The 14,858-nt window shown below is 31.5% G+C and overlaps 1 protein-coding gene across 1 annotated transcript in view; it reads right to left on the bottom strand.

The window, feature by feature from the left end:
• LOC139526610 (uncharacterized) overlaps positions 1-6,436 on the bottom strand; it is a 59,546-nt gene extending 53,110 nt beyond the window's left edge. The window contains exon 1 of the mRNA XM_071321769.1: positions 6,382-6,436. The gene's annotated coding sequence lies outside the window, so the exon portion shown is untranslated. The remainder of the gene's footprint in view (positions 1-6,381) is intronic.
• Positions 6,437-14,858: the final 8,422 nt, after the last annotated feature.

Here is a 14,858-nt window from a genome sequence, read left to right as displayed (position 1 = left end):
GGCCTTTTGCAATGATATTGTGGAGCAATGACCTTAATGAAAGTCACAAGGTCAAAGGTCAAAGTCATGTACAAAGAGGCAAATTATGTGATTTTGGCACTATTTAAAGAGTTTTATGTGTGTTTGAATTCCAACCAACCAAACAACCAACAAACCAATCAATCAATCAATCAATCAGTGCATGCATTTTTCTGTCTCATGTGTTTAATCAAGATAGTTTTTGTTTCTTTTTCGCTGTTTCAATTGCCCTATCTAAGGTGTTTAATCAATCAATCAATCAATCAATCAATCAATCAATCAATCAAGCATTCAATCAGTTCATGCATGTTTCTGTCTCATGTGTTTAATCAAGATCTTTTTTGTTTCTTTTTCGCTGTTTCAATTGATCCTATCCAACGTGTTTAATCAACCAACCAACCAACCAATTAACTAATCAATCAATCAATCAATCAGTGCATGCATGTTTCTGTCTCATGTGTTTAATCAAGATCGTTTTTGTTTCTTTTTTGCTGTGTGACCCTATCCAACGTGTTTAATCAACCAACCAATCAATCAATTAATCAGCCAACCAACCAACCAATCAATCAATCAATCAATCAATCAATCAGTGCATGCAATTTTCTGTCTCATGTGTTTAATCAAGATGTTTTATGTTGCTTTTTCGCTGTTTCAATTGACCCTATCCAACGTGTTTAATCAACCAACAAATCAATCAATCAATCAATCAACCAACCAACCAATCAATCATTGTATGTATTCTTCCGTTATGTGTGTTTAATACAGGTCCAAGTTCTCATTTTGGTTTTTTCGCTTGTTTCAAGAGACCTTATCCCAAGTGTTTAAGTTATAAACCAACTAACCAACCAACCAACCAATCAACCAATCAACCAACCAGCCAATCAATCAATCAATCAATCAATGTGTATGACAGTTTATTTATTACAGTATATTTAAAACAAAATGGAAAGAAAAAACTCTCAATTATTCAAGATTTTGAATTTTAATATCTCTTCTGAAAAAAAATCCACATGAACTCTGAAACTACAAGTCCAATCGACCTGACAATTTGCAGTCAGCAGGGCATACATGTACTAAAGGTTCATAAAGAAACTTGGTGCAGATATCTCTCAAGACTTTTCCTAGAGAAAAGAAATGGCAATGGCGTAAAAATCGCTTGCTAGGTTCGTAAATCTCAGTGAAATCCTACAATAAAATGTCCGCTCCTAGATTAAAATACTATTCTGTGTTACAAACAGGTGCTGAAAAATGTACATTATCAGAAAATAATCCTTAAATGGGTTTAAAGTTACACCGGATCAATTAAATCCAAATCATGCACTGCTGGTGAACTGTGATCAAAATGTCAATGTCCTACAATGACAAAAGAAATTACATTGTGTACATTCCGTCTCTATACATGTTGTCTGTTCAACATCCCCACCTACAAAGAAATTAAAATACTAAGTTTTCGTTATTATAAACCCGCGTCACGTGATGTCTCCTCAATCTGGCGCGCGCTGGACCTGAAACAAAATAAAAACTTTCCAAACTAAACATGATACTTCTCCGGTAACACAATACTATAGACCCAAACAGAAACAAACAAACAAACAAACAATATTTTAAGTTTTTTGTGTGTAAGAACTTTTCAATACATTCTACGTCTATTGGAACATGTATTTTACATTACAAAAGGAAAGACCTCTCAATTGTTCAAGAACAATTGACATTTTAATTTTTTATTTATTTTTCTTCTCAGTTATCAGACCAGGATATTCGTGTTCATATCCCCGTAAACAAGACGGGTTAAATCATACAAGCGTCCCTATTTACAATTTTTCATAAGATAAATCATCATCAATAAACACGATTTTCATAACTACATGTATATACCTATAGCACACTCAAATTTCAAAATACGATTTGAAATGTTTTTGAAAAATGCTGTCATTAATTATGACATGAAAATCTGATTTTCATTGGTTTAATTGGCTTGTCTTATACGTGAAATTCTTATTAATTTTATCAAACACAGGTGTGAGATGATATTTTAACATACGCCAAATGGTTTGCAGTGTCCATAACAAATCTAATACAATAGATAAATGCGCAGAAAAGCAGTACCATTTAGCAAGTGTTTGGCAGTAGCCTGCTGCATCGAAACAAAGGAAGATAATATACTGATAATTCGAATGACGTAAATGTTGCTTTTGAAAGGCGAACAGGGAATCAATACAACGATCTGTTCATACAAGAGAAATAACTTGTGTCGTTTTTGCTAGATACGTTTGCTCTTTTTTTTTTTTTTTATCAAAATGCATAATACTTGATAACAGGTATGTAACTACAAAACTGTACATGCAGATTAGAAAATCATTGTACATGTAGGGATTCCATTAAGGTTTAATCTATTGGTATAAAATATGAACGCTTTTCAGTATCTAACTTAGTGTTTCAGAGGTTTTTCGCGCATACAGTAAAATCACACTATATTTTCAGATGGAGAAACAAGTTTTTCTTAAAAAATACCACGCCTAAAAATGATCAGATTCTTCAGTGTACTGCAAAAAGTTATAAGTAGCAATTAACGATTGATTTTCGAGAGTATCTTGTTTTATCCCGACTTTTTTTCCCAAAGTATTAAAAGTTTTCCGTTCATCTCTATCTGCAGTTTCTACTCCTATTCTTTTTTACCCAGAACTACTTTGTGTGCTGGAAAAGACAACCACATGACTTAATGGCAGTTTCTGTTTGTAAATTACTAGAGTTTTCTTTTTTTTCAAAATATTATACTTTATATTTTTTTTACCTTTTAAATATTGTCAACTATCGTGGATACAGAATGTTTGCTTTTTGAAACCAAAGAAGCAAAACAGTTGATGTATACCGTCGATGGGCTTCCAAAATGTTGTAAATTACAAATATCTCACAAACAGGCTTTGCAAATTTAGACACAATGCATGCTTCCAACATGTCGTATGTGAACTTGAACATTTTTGTAATTAGCAGTCAAATAAAAACTTTTACATTTCTGGATTATCCGAGAACTTAAATTATTTTCACAGAAATTAAGAAATGTATAAATATTTTATTCCCAAAGCCATTATACAACGATTTTCAAGTTTTCGCACAACATTTCGGAAGTAAACTTTACAAACAACTGACATTAGCAATTTTGTGATATGTCTTATTTCAAACGTTTTGATTGGTCTAACTGTATGCCATTTTGTAAAACCAAAGATTTCCTACCGCCCAGACCATTGGTGTCAAAAAGTGTGTTTAGCCAGAAAAGTCATATACGAAGCCCAGCGCCGATACGCGTATTCATTGTTTTGACAAAAATACATTTTATTAAGCCAAACAGGTAGCAAAAATTTATGAAAATATTGCTGCTTTAGGTATTAAGCCTGTGTGAAGACAGTTTATCGCTGATCTTTATGACACAAACGAAAATTAAATCGAACATGGTGACACCAATGCTATATTAGTGAAATCGGGGTTTACTTCACTTAATCTCAGGCATTATCAAGTCCACAAATTTTACAATTACATCTGCTAGATATATGTTCAAATTGTCAGATCATTATAAACCTTTCGAGTATAGACGAAGGATGGAGGATAGCTCTAAAACTCTTAAATATTGAAAGTCTATTATCCTTTTATTGGGCCTTGTTGGTTCAAGCAAAGGAATATATTGTTTATAGGAAATCTTGCGTTATACTTACACAATTTGTCATGCACAACCATGAATTGGTTTAGTGCTATACTAATTGTTTGAATGAATGATTTTAAGTTTCTTAACGGTCAGGGGCAAAGACTTAAGACAGGTTCACTTTTTTTTTTATTGTATAATTGTATTTTTTAGCACTTTTGAAATAAAACATTGTTTAAAGTAGGAGTACAAATGAGCAATGCACACACTATGGAGGTCTTGTTATAGAGGAAGTTTGGTATGAAGGTCTTAATCATTCGAACTTAAATTATACCATTTGCCTTGCAACATGTCTCCTACGGACCATTCGAATAATTATTGCAAGGATGGGTTCTTTATGATCGGAGAAACTAGCACTCTTTTAACGCGAGGATGTAACAGTGTAATTTTGACTAGACGTGGCTGCGTACTTATATACCCCAAACTGACGCCTAACTTTACAGAGGTTTTTACTGCCAGTTTGAAAAGACTATAGTAAAAATACAGCTTACTGAAATTTCTGTTAGTTTAAATATGTTCTTGATTAGACAATGATAGGTTTGATCTCTCGGATATGCCCAGTTGTCAAATTAATAAAGAGGGAGTTTATCATTACGCAAAATTAAACAAAATCAAATTAATATTACGTAATCATGTGAACTAACTATCTGTAATTATATAACGAAACTTAGGTTGAAACTTCTTCAAACGAAGTTGACCCAACATGGATTTGGGACCCTAAGGTCAAGTAGCTTTTTGTTTTGGTTCATCCTTATCTTTCAAATATAAGCCATCAGCATTCCTGATGAAGAAGGAAATTCTAGGAAAGCACTATTTTGATATTGGACAAGTGTGTTTAAAGAAACGAAAATTAACCTGTTTTCAGATATACAGCTTTTGATTACTTTTTTGGAACTCAGATGAGGAACTTCCATAAATTTCTTAATTTCACAAGACAAATCTGTAACTTTATGGTGTATAGGTATACGACGTACATGTATCTTGAGAAGCATGATTATAAAAGTTTGATCAACACTTTTGTAAATGAGCAGCATTTTTACTTTTACACTAATACTACCGGAAAATCTTGTTACGGTATGAATCAATATTGTAACGGACATTTTGGTTTGTAAAGTTTCATTAAAGATTAGAATTGAGTGTTTCTTTATGTAGTTTAAGGAATATAAACGCGTTGATCGAAGCACGCGAATGTGCTATATGCTATATGCTATATATATATATATATATATATGCTTAAAATTGGCGGACGATCAACTCTGTTTCAACCTTATGAAATTAAAGAAAAGAAGCATGTCATTCTCTTATTAAATTTGTGTGCTACTACATTGAAAACACGAGTTAAATTAAGTGTTGAATTCCTACGCATTGTTGTGACGTTGGCAAAGGAAGCACGTGCGGTCATTAGTGTAGGATTGTATTGGGGAGCCAAAATTACGGAATCTTATAAAACAAAATCCGGGTGCAGGATTTCCCCCACTTAGTTGACGACTTACTTGTGGCATTCACTTGTTCTTTTCACTTTGGTCGGGTTGTTGTCTGTATGACACATTACCCATTTCCATTCTCAACTGTATGCAAGGTAATTATTTTCAGCCTGCTTGAGATCTTTTTTTAGTTTTTTTTTAAACTTTTCAATCGATTTTTTTTTTCTCTCTCTCGAATGCCATTTTTTATTGAGAGATAAATGTATATTTCTAAAAGTTTTAATCAATATGAATGCTTCTGTAGTCAAGGGCATACGATACAGTTTTGATCCCGTATTTACTGTTTGATGAAAATTTCCATATAGGCTACTTTTTGCTTGATTAAATAAAAAATGTAATAAAATATATACCTTCATGTGCTCCTTTTTGAGTTAAATGAGGTCGAAATTTTGTATATTTGCTCAAAATTCTGATTTGTGGCCGTATTTTTTTTTTCGAAAGAAAGCCACAACTTTTTTGTTTTAAGAGATAAACACAAATTGTTTTTGTTACATAATTTGTAATTTCTGTATTTTATAAGTATCTTAAAATAATTTGCACTTTTTATTCAGAAATAACTCATATTTATGAAATGGACATGGATTGAGAAAAAAACGTCATTTGTTGCTGTATATTGATCAAAATTAAAAAAAATGCACTATTTACAGTTTTATAAAATTTGGTCCACATAATCTCCCTGCAAAATGAAACAAAATGTCATTTTAAAAAATAGGGGTCCATGCACTCGTTTTAAAATTAAATCAGTTTGAATGATAAAAATCAGTCGAAAAATGCATCTTTTCCCGATATGTCACAGTTTGACGTCGCGAAAATAACATTTTACGTTAGCAACGTCATTACCTCCCCTGTAACTGTATCGTATGTCCTTAAGCAAGACATTTTGCATATACTTGAGTGCTTATCAAAGCTTACTGGGGAAAAAGGATTTATTTAATTATTTCGTTTTGGTAATGTTATTTACCATTCCCATTCAAAATTTTAACAAAACTGGAATTTTTTGTACGTGAGAAAACAACTAAGTATTTTAGCGTTCATATTATTAAGCATGGCACGAATATGTTCAACATTCTTCTTTATAAGCATTTGTTATTTCTTTATCTGTTATAGGAAAGACTACTAATGTAATGGTCGAAATTGCGTTCAATAATATAATATAATCATTTTAGAACAATTTCAGATACTCACCAATTTATGTTGTTTATCAACTTTAACGGATTAGCTATTGCCTGAACGTTGCCACGTCGACTATTCAGTTTCGAAAAACATTTCGTGATAATAGTCGCTACTAATGAGTGTATATTTTACCTTTTCTAAAGAGATACAGTTTCAAAAACACAAATATCAATAGAATAGTTTTAATATGTAACATTTTAGTCGATAGTAATTTGTACAATACAAGGAGGTACAGATAATGGTTTATAACCATTATGCACTTATGTTTTCTTAACTATTACTGATTAAAATCATTCAAAGTAGACAAATGTTTCTATAGAAATCACTAAAAATGACAAACAACGTTCTTAGAACTTGTATAAAAATTATAAAACCTTCAAATTTAAGTCCAAAGATGTTAATTTAAAAATGTTACATTGCTGATACATGCATTTACGTTTTAGTGATGTCAAGTAATCATACGGTCACCGACTTTGGTTTTTGGTGTAAACCCATTCTGGGGATAAGTTGCTATTTTTTTAAATCTTTAGACTTGAAAGGGGAGATTAAGGCGAAATGTACGTAATTGCACGCCTTTAGCGGAATACTGGATAAAAAAACGTTCGTCGTTAGTTACGCAAGTTATCTCCGTTACTCCAAGAAAGAAAAATGGGCACACGAAAGAGAAACTATTTCGTCCGGTCTATTTTGAATCCAACAAGCACGCCTGTGAAATTGTCTGAACAAATCAAGTTAGAAATCAAAGCATTCTATTGTTTTGGGCAGCCTAACTTTAATACACTGTTTTTGTTTTAGACGCGTAGCCGTAGGAGAAGGCATTTCGTGTGTTCGATATCAACAGAAAGTAAAAACGTTTCACAACAAAATTATAAACAAATACACATGTGACAATTCTGCTTCTATTGATATCAAATTAATTAAAATGAAAACTGAATTGACCCGAAACTATCGTTTTAAAAAGCCGTAGTTTTGAACGAAACCAGATTAGGCCCATAAAAAGTTATTTAGAAACTAAAAAGTTATTACTCTAGATAAAATTCATCTTAGAATAAGTAAACACCATGTCATTCAACTTGCAGTTTTCAACTTTTTCTAAAAGTGCAGAAAATAAACAGGTGTCTTCTACTCCGTCCGCATTTTATGGGATACCTAAATCTAAATTTAGAACCAAATTGAAATAAAAGTACACATGTAAGATAAAAATATAACATGTCATTTTTCTTTATAAAATTCCAATTTCGAAGCTTAAGGGATAACGATATTTGTTTTATTTTATTGTGTCTGTGTTAAGCATTCAAAATTAGAGAATGTAATATTGAAGTAACATTTTTATTCTCAAGTCTCAATTCAAAATTGTGAATGAATAGATTTTATGGTTAAAGAAAAGAGGTCAGGAAAGTTATGTGACACTTGTAACTGCAATTTGATATTGGAATGAGAGGTGAAATGAGTTAAGACTATAACAAATCGACAGCATTTTAAAGATCTTTTTTTTTTTTTTTTAGATTAAACCAAAGTCTACTGCAAGGGATGTTTAACGACCTCAGTGATCACCCATGATGATCTCGCACACGGTCAGCTCTACAATTTCACCTAGTTCAAGATTATACAAGAATTTAAAAGCTTGTGGTTTACTGGTTGTCAATCACTTTGCTTCATGTCTGTTCCTTTACAACATGGTATTTGTTTTTCGTAAATAATTTTGTTATAAATATTGCCGTTAATTTTCTCGTATGGTATATTCCATATAATCATCGAAATAATTCGTGCAAGTTATATATTTGTATTCATTTTAACATTGCCTAGGCCGTTATAATAACCAATGCAGACCACTGAAACTAGTAGATTCAAATATAAATAGTATTCTCTTTGTAGATGACATTATTTAACTCTCAGAAACAAAAAATAGACTCCAAGATAATGTGAATAAATTATGCTAATACTTTGATAAAATTTAGGAAAAAAAACCCTGCAAATTAGAAAAATTATTCATTAAAATATATAAATCTCAAATGATTGGCAATGTTTTATAATAGAAATTTCTTAGGTCTTTTCTTAATAGAAATGGTAACATTAACTTTAGCATTTATGATCTGGCTAAGAAAGCTAGGAAGATTATAGTTGCTTTATACTCCCGATTTTCAGCATTTGGTAGGTTGCCAATCAAATAAGCATTTAGCTTATATGATGCATTAGTCAGACTTGTAATGTTGAAGTATGTATGATGGATTCATATCCACCAATCATAAATGCAAAAACTCGTGCAAACTATAGTTACACATTTGCTCATTTATTTTCCTTTACAGATAGACCACCTTTCAGAAAGGGTCATTTACCATTCTTTAGATATGTTTTGGGTGTTATAAAAATGCCCCAAAAATTTGGTAACTCATCTTGAAGTTGGAAGGTTACTAATAATAAACTTTATTAAAATTCAGTCGTAACTATATTTGGCTAGGCTATATACTAAAGATATTTATCCTCTTTTAAAGGAATAACTTGTTATCTGGAAGATATTAGATGCTTAAAATATATATTATTAATATACATATGCCAAAGATATTATTCCTAAAGAGGTAGATTATCCCAAAAACTTGTCTTCATGTAAAACTGTAAAGAAGGTCAAATTTCTAAAACAATGTCATCAAAGAAAGAATGTCTAATAAATAAAAAAATATATAAATTATTGAATACTTATGTGAGTATACTAAACTTTTTCTCTACAAAGATCTCAAAACAGATACAGAGACATAATTTAACTTAATAATTCAAACTTGAATATCAATAAATTCAGAATATGTGATCAAAGTCTGGAACTTGAATTAGGAAAATAATTCTTAGATCGTGTAAGTTTTGCCCTGTTGAAAATATAGATGATAAATTTCATCTTTTCTTTCATTGCGAAATGAATAAAAGGTTTAAGAAATAATTACTTCTGTGCAATTGCTTCTCAAAATACAAACTTATGAGTTGCACTAAAAATAAACTACAATATATACTCAATCTCTCAAATTTCCAACAGGTACAATGTTTAGGTTCCTTTTGAAAACAGCCAATGGAACTGAGGACAGGAGACTTTAACAGATTTTTCAAAGTTTTGTGGTATTTAATATAATGTAATTTTCATTTTGATTCGTCACTATATTATATACTTGCAACAATTGATATATTTCATATTACACATAGTCTATTTGTTAAAACAATCTACTTTTGTGACCATCGACGCATTTTATCAAACTTTTGATGTGGATCGCTTTCGCTTGCAGTTGAGTAGGGGTTCCATTAAGGTTTAATCTATTGGTATCAAATATGAACGATTTTTTGTATCTCAGTTGGTGTTTCCGAGGTTTTTCGCACATACAGCAAAAATCACACTATATTTTCAGATAAAGAAAAATGTTTTTCTTAAAAAATACCACGCCTAAAAATGATCAGATTCTTCAGTGTACTGCAAATAGATATAAGTAGCAATTAACAATAGTTCGACATATATTTTCGAGAGTCCCTTGTTTGATCCCGACTTTTTTTCCCAAAGTTTTAAATGTTTTCCGTTCATCTCTATCTGCAGTTTCTACTCCTTTTTTTTTTTTTAACCCAGAACTACTTTGTGCGCTGGAAGAAACAACCACATGACTTACTGGCAGTTTCTGTTTGTAAATTACTAGAGTTTTCTTTTTTTTATTAAAATATTATACTTTATGTTTTTTTACCTTTTAAATATTGTCAACTATTGTGGATACAGAACGTTTGCTTTTTCAAGGCAAAGAAGTAAAACAGTTGATTTATACCGTAGATGGGCTTCCAAAATGTTGTAAATTCGTATGTGAACTTGAACATTTTTGTAAATAGCAGTCAAATAAAAACGTTTACCTTTTAGGATTATCCGAAAACTTAAATTATTTTCACAGAAATTAAGAAATGTATAAATATTTTATTCCCAAAGCCATTCTACAACGATTTTCAAGTTTTCGTACAACATTTCGGAAGTAAACTTTACAAACAACTGACATTGGCAATTTTGTAATATGTCTTATTTCAAACGTTTTGATCTTCTTACTGTGTGCCATTTTGTAAAACCAAAGATTTCCTCCCGCCCAGACCATTGGTGTCAAAAAGTGTTTTCAGCCAGAAAAGTAATATACGACATTTTGGAAGCCCAACGACGATACGCGTATTCATTGTTTTGACAAAAATACATTTTATTCAGCCAAACAGGTAGCAAAATTTATGAAAATTTTGCTGGTTTAGGTGTTAACAAGTCTGTGTGAAGACAGTTTATCGCTGATCTTTATCACACAAACGCAAAATTAAATCGTACATGGTGATACCAATGCTATATTAGTGAAATCGGCGTTCACTTCACTCAATCTCAGGCATTATTAAGTCCACAAATTCTACAATTACGTCTGCTAGATATATGTTCAAATTGTCAGATCATCATAAAGCTTTCGAGTATAGACGAAGGATGGAGGATAGCTCTAAAACTCTTAAATATTGAAAGTCTATTATCCTTGTATTTGACCTTGTTGGTTCAAGCAAAGGAATATATTGTTTGTAGGAAATCTTGCGTATTATACTTACACAATTTGTCATGCACAACCATGAATTATTTTAGTGCTATACTAAATGTTTGAATGAATGATTGTAAGTTTCTTAACGGTCAGGGGCAAATACTTTAGACAGGTTCACTATTTTTTTTTATTGTATAATTGTATTTTTAACACTTTTGAAATAAAACATTGTTTAAACTAGGAGAACAAATGAGCAATGCACACACTAGGTAGGTCTTGTTATAGAGAACGTTTGGTATGAAGGTCTTAATCATTCGAACTTAAATTATACCATTTGCCTTGCAACATGTCTCCTACGGACCATTCGAATAATTATTGCAAGGATGGGTTCTTTATGATCGAAGAACCTTGCACTCTTTTAACGCGAGGATGTAACAGTGTAATTCTGACTAGACGTGGCTGCGTACTTATATACCCCGAACTGACGCCTAACTTTACAAAGGTTTTTACTGCCAGTTTGAAAAGACTATAGTGAAAATAGAGCTTACTGAAATTTCTGTTTGTTTAAATATGTTATTGATTAGACAATGATAGGTTTGATCTCTCGGATATGCCCAGTTGTCAAATTAATAAAGAGGGAGTTTATCATTACGCAAAATTAAACAAAATCAAATTAATATTACGTACTCATGTAAACTAACTATCTGTAATTATATAACGAAACTCAGGTTGAAACTTCTTCAAACAAAGTTGACCCAACATGGATTTGGGACCCTAAGGTCAAGTAGCTCTTTAACTGTTTTGGTTCATCCTTATCTTTCAAATATAAGCCATCAGCATTCCTGTTGAAGAAGGAAATTCTAGGAAAGCACTATTTTGATATTGGACAAGTGTGTTTAAAGAATCGAAAATTAACCCTTTTTTCAGATATACAGCTTTTGATTACTTTCATGGAACTCAGATGAGGAACTTCCATAAATTTCTCAATTTCACAAGACAAATCTGTAACTTTATGGTGTATAGGTATACGATGTACATGTATCTTGAGAAGCATGATTTTGAAAGTTTGATCAACACTTTTGTAAATGAGCAGCATTTTTACTTTTACACTAATACTACCGGAAAATCTTGTTACGGTATGAATCAATATTGTAACGGACATTTTGGTTTGTAAAGTTTCATTAAAGATTAGAATTGAGTGTTTCTTTTTGTAGTTTTAGGAATATAAACGCGTTGATCGAAGAACGCGAATGTGCTATATGCTATATGCTATATACATATATTTGCTTAAAATTGGCGGACGATCAACTCTGTTTCAACCTTATGAAATTAAAGAAAAGAAGGGAGCCAAAATTACGGAATCTTATAAAACATAATCCGGGTACAGGATTTCCCCCACTTAGTTGACGACTTATTTGTGGCATTCACTTGTTCTTTTCACTTTGGTAGGGTTGTTGTATGTATGACACATTACCCATTTCCATTCTCAATTGTATGAAAGGTAATTATTTTCAGCCTGCTTGAGATCTTTTTTTAGTTTTTTTAAACTTTTCAATCGATTTTTTTTCTCTCTCTCGAATGCCATTTTTTATTGAGAGATAAATGTATATTTCTAAAAGTTTTAATCAATATGAATGCTTCTGTAGTTAAGCAAGACATATACTTGAGTGCTTATCAAAGCTTATTGGGGGAAAAAGGATTTATTTAGTTATTTCGTTTTGGTAATGTTATTTACCATTCCCATTCAAAATTTTAACAAAACTGGAATTTCTTGTACGTAAGAAAACAACTAAGTTTTTTAGCGTTCATATTATTAAGCATGGCACGAATATGTTCAACATTCTTCTTTATAAGCATTTGTTATTTCTTTATCTGTTATAGGAAAGACTACTAATGTGATGGTCGAAATTGCGTTCAATAATATAATATAATCATTTTAGATCAATTTCAGATACTCTCCAATTTATGTTGTTTATCAACTTTAACGGATTAGCTATTGCCTGAACGTTGCCACGTCGACTATTCAGTTTCGAAAAACATTTCGTGATAATAGTCGCTACAAATGAGTGTATATTATTACCTTTTCTAAAGAGATACAGTTTCAAAAACACAAATATCAATAGAGTAGTTTTTATATGTAACATTTTAGTCGATAGTGATTTGTACAATACAAGAAGGTACAGATAATGGTTTATTACCCAAGACATTCGCATAAAATTGATGAAATGTCGACATGATCAACTTCTTATGATTCCAGAATAAAAGAAGACACAGTGTTACAATCATGCTACCTCGATTTAGTATAGTCTTTAATGAATTTACTAAAAGCAAACAAAAACTAAGGTATTTCTCTATCAAATAAGACTAGTGCAAGTTTGACGTTAAGACCTTTTTGATGTCATATTTTAATTGTACCGAATCTAAAGAAATATACATATGTGTGTGTTCTGTTGTATACACAGATGGGGAGTGAATATTCACTTTCCTATGATAACTTTGAATTCAAATTCGGGCAAAATAGACGAGTGAATCACTTCTTGGTACTTTGTTTGATAATTATGTAGTTAATTTTTTCAACAAATTAAAACACCAATTAATACACGTTACAGCAACCGAATAAGGCATAACAGACTATCTTAGTTGTCTCCAAAATACACGTAAACTCGAAATGATTCTGATAATACAAAAAAAGACCAGGCTATCAGAGGCCTGTTATCTACATTATCCATTTATGTTTTCTTAACTATTACTGATTGTATTCTTTCAAAGAAGATAAATGTTTCTATAAAAATCATCTGAAAATGACAAACAACGTTCTTAGAATTTGTATAAAATTATAAAACCTTCAAATTTAAGTCCAAAGATTTTAATTTTTCATTGCTGATACATGCATTTACGTTTTAGTGATGTCAAGTAATCATATGGTCACCGACTTTGGTTTTTTGGTATAAAACCATTCTGGGGATTAGTTGTTAGTGACAAACGTGCAAAATGACGTGTTACGACTAACAACACAATGATGATACGCTTTTTTCGAATTTTTTGTTGTATTTGTTTTTCCCAACACCACCACTTTGAATAATATAGAACCGTAAAAAAGAAATTGATGACCATATTACCCGTTTTCATTACAACGGAAAAAATATTTATCTACAACAATCTATTTTTTTAAATCTTTAGACTTGAAAATGGAGATTAAGGCGAAATGTACGTAATTGCACTCCTTTAGCGGAATACTGGATAAAAAACGTTCGTCGTTAGTTACGCAAGTTATCTCCCTTACTCCAAGAAAAAAATGGACACACGCAAGAGAAACTATTTCGTCTGGTCTATTTTGAATCCAACAAGCACGCTTGTGAAATAATCTGAACAACTCCAGTTAGAAATCAAAGCATTCTATTGTTTTGGGCAGCCTAACTTTAATACACTGTTTTTGTTTAAGACGCGTAGCCATAGGAGAAGGTATTCCGTGTGTATGATACCAACAGAAAGTAAAAACGTTTCACAACAAAATTATAAACAAATACACATGTGACAATTTTTCTTCTATTGATTAAATTAATTAAAATGAAAACTGAATTGACCCGAAAATATCGTTTTAAAAAGCCGTAGTTTTGTACGAAAAAAAACACAGTAGTCAGTTCTTACTTAAAATGTAAAGTTGTAGGTTACGAATAATTAATGAATGACATGCGAATTAAAAAAATGTTGAATTTTAAAAACGTTGGCATGTTCGTTTTTTGTGCAATTGATAATTTTAGGAAATGATGTATATTCAAATAACCCCCAAGGGTGACTGCGGAATAGAAATATGGTCACTTGGTCTTTTCCCGACCGGCAGTACAACGCTTGCTGAAGTGGGGCGTCCGTTTGGCTGTGCGGTATGTATCAAGTTCGCAGTCACGTCCGGTCAGAATGGGGACGTTAAATCCGTTTCTCGTGTAGAGAGAGTGCCACGCTATTTGCACGTTAAGAACC

The sequence above is a fragment of the Mytilus edulis genome, chromosome 6 (genome assembly GCF_963676685.1).
Source record: "Mytilus edulis chromosome 6, xbMytEdul2.2, whole genome shotgun sequence".
NCBI classification, from domain to species: Eukaryota; Metazoa; Mollusca; class Bivalvia; order Mytilida; family Mytilidae; genus Mytilus; species Mytilus edulis.
This window is presented reverse-complemented; position numbering and strand designations above follow the sequence as displayed.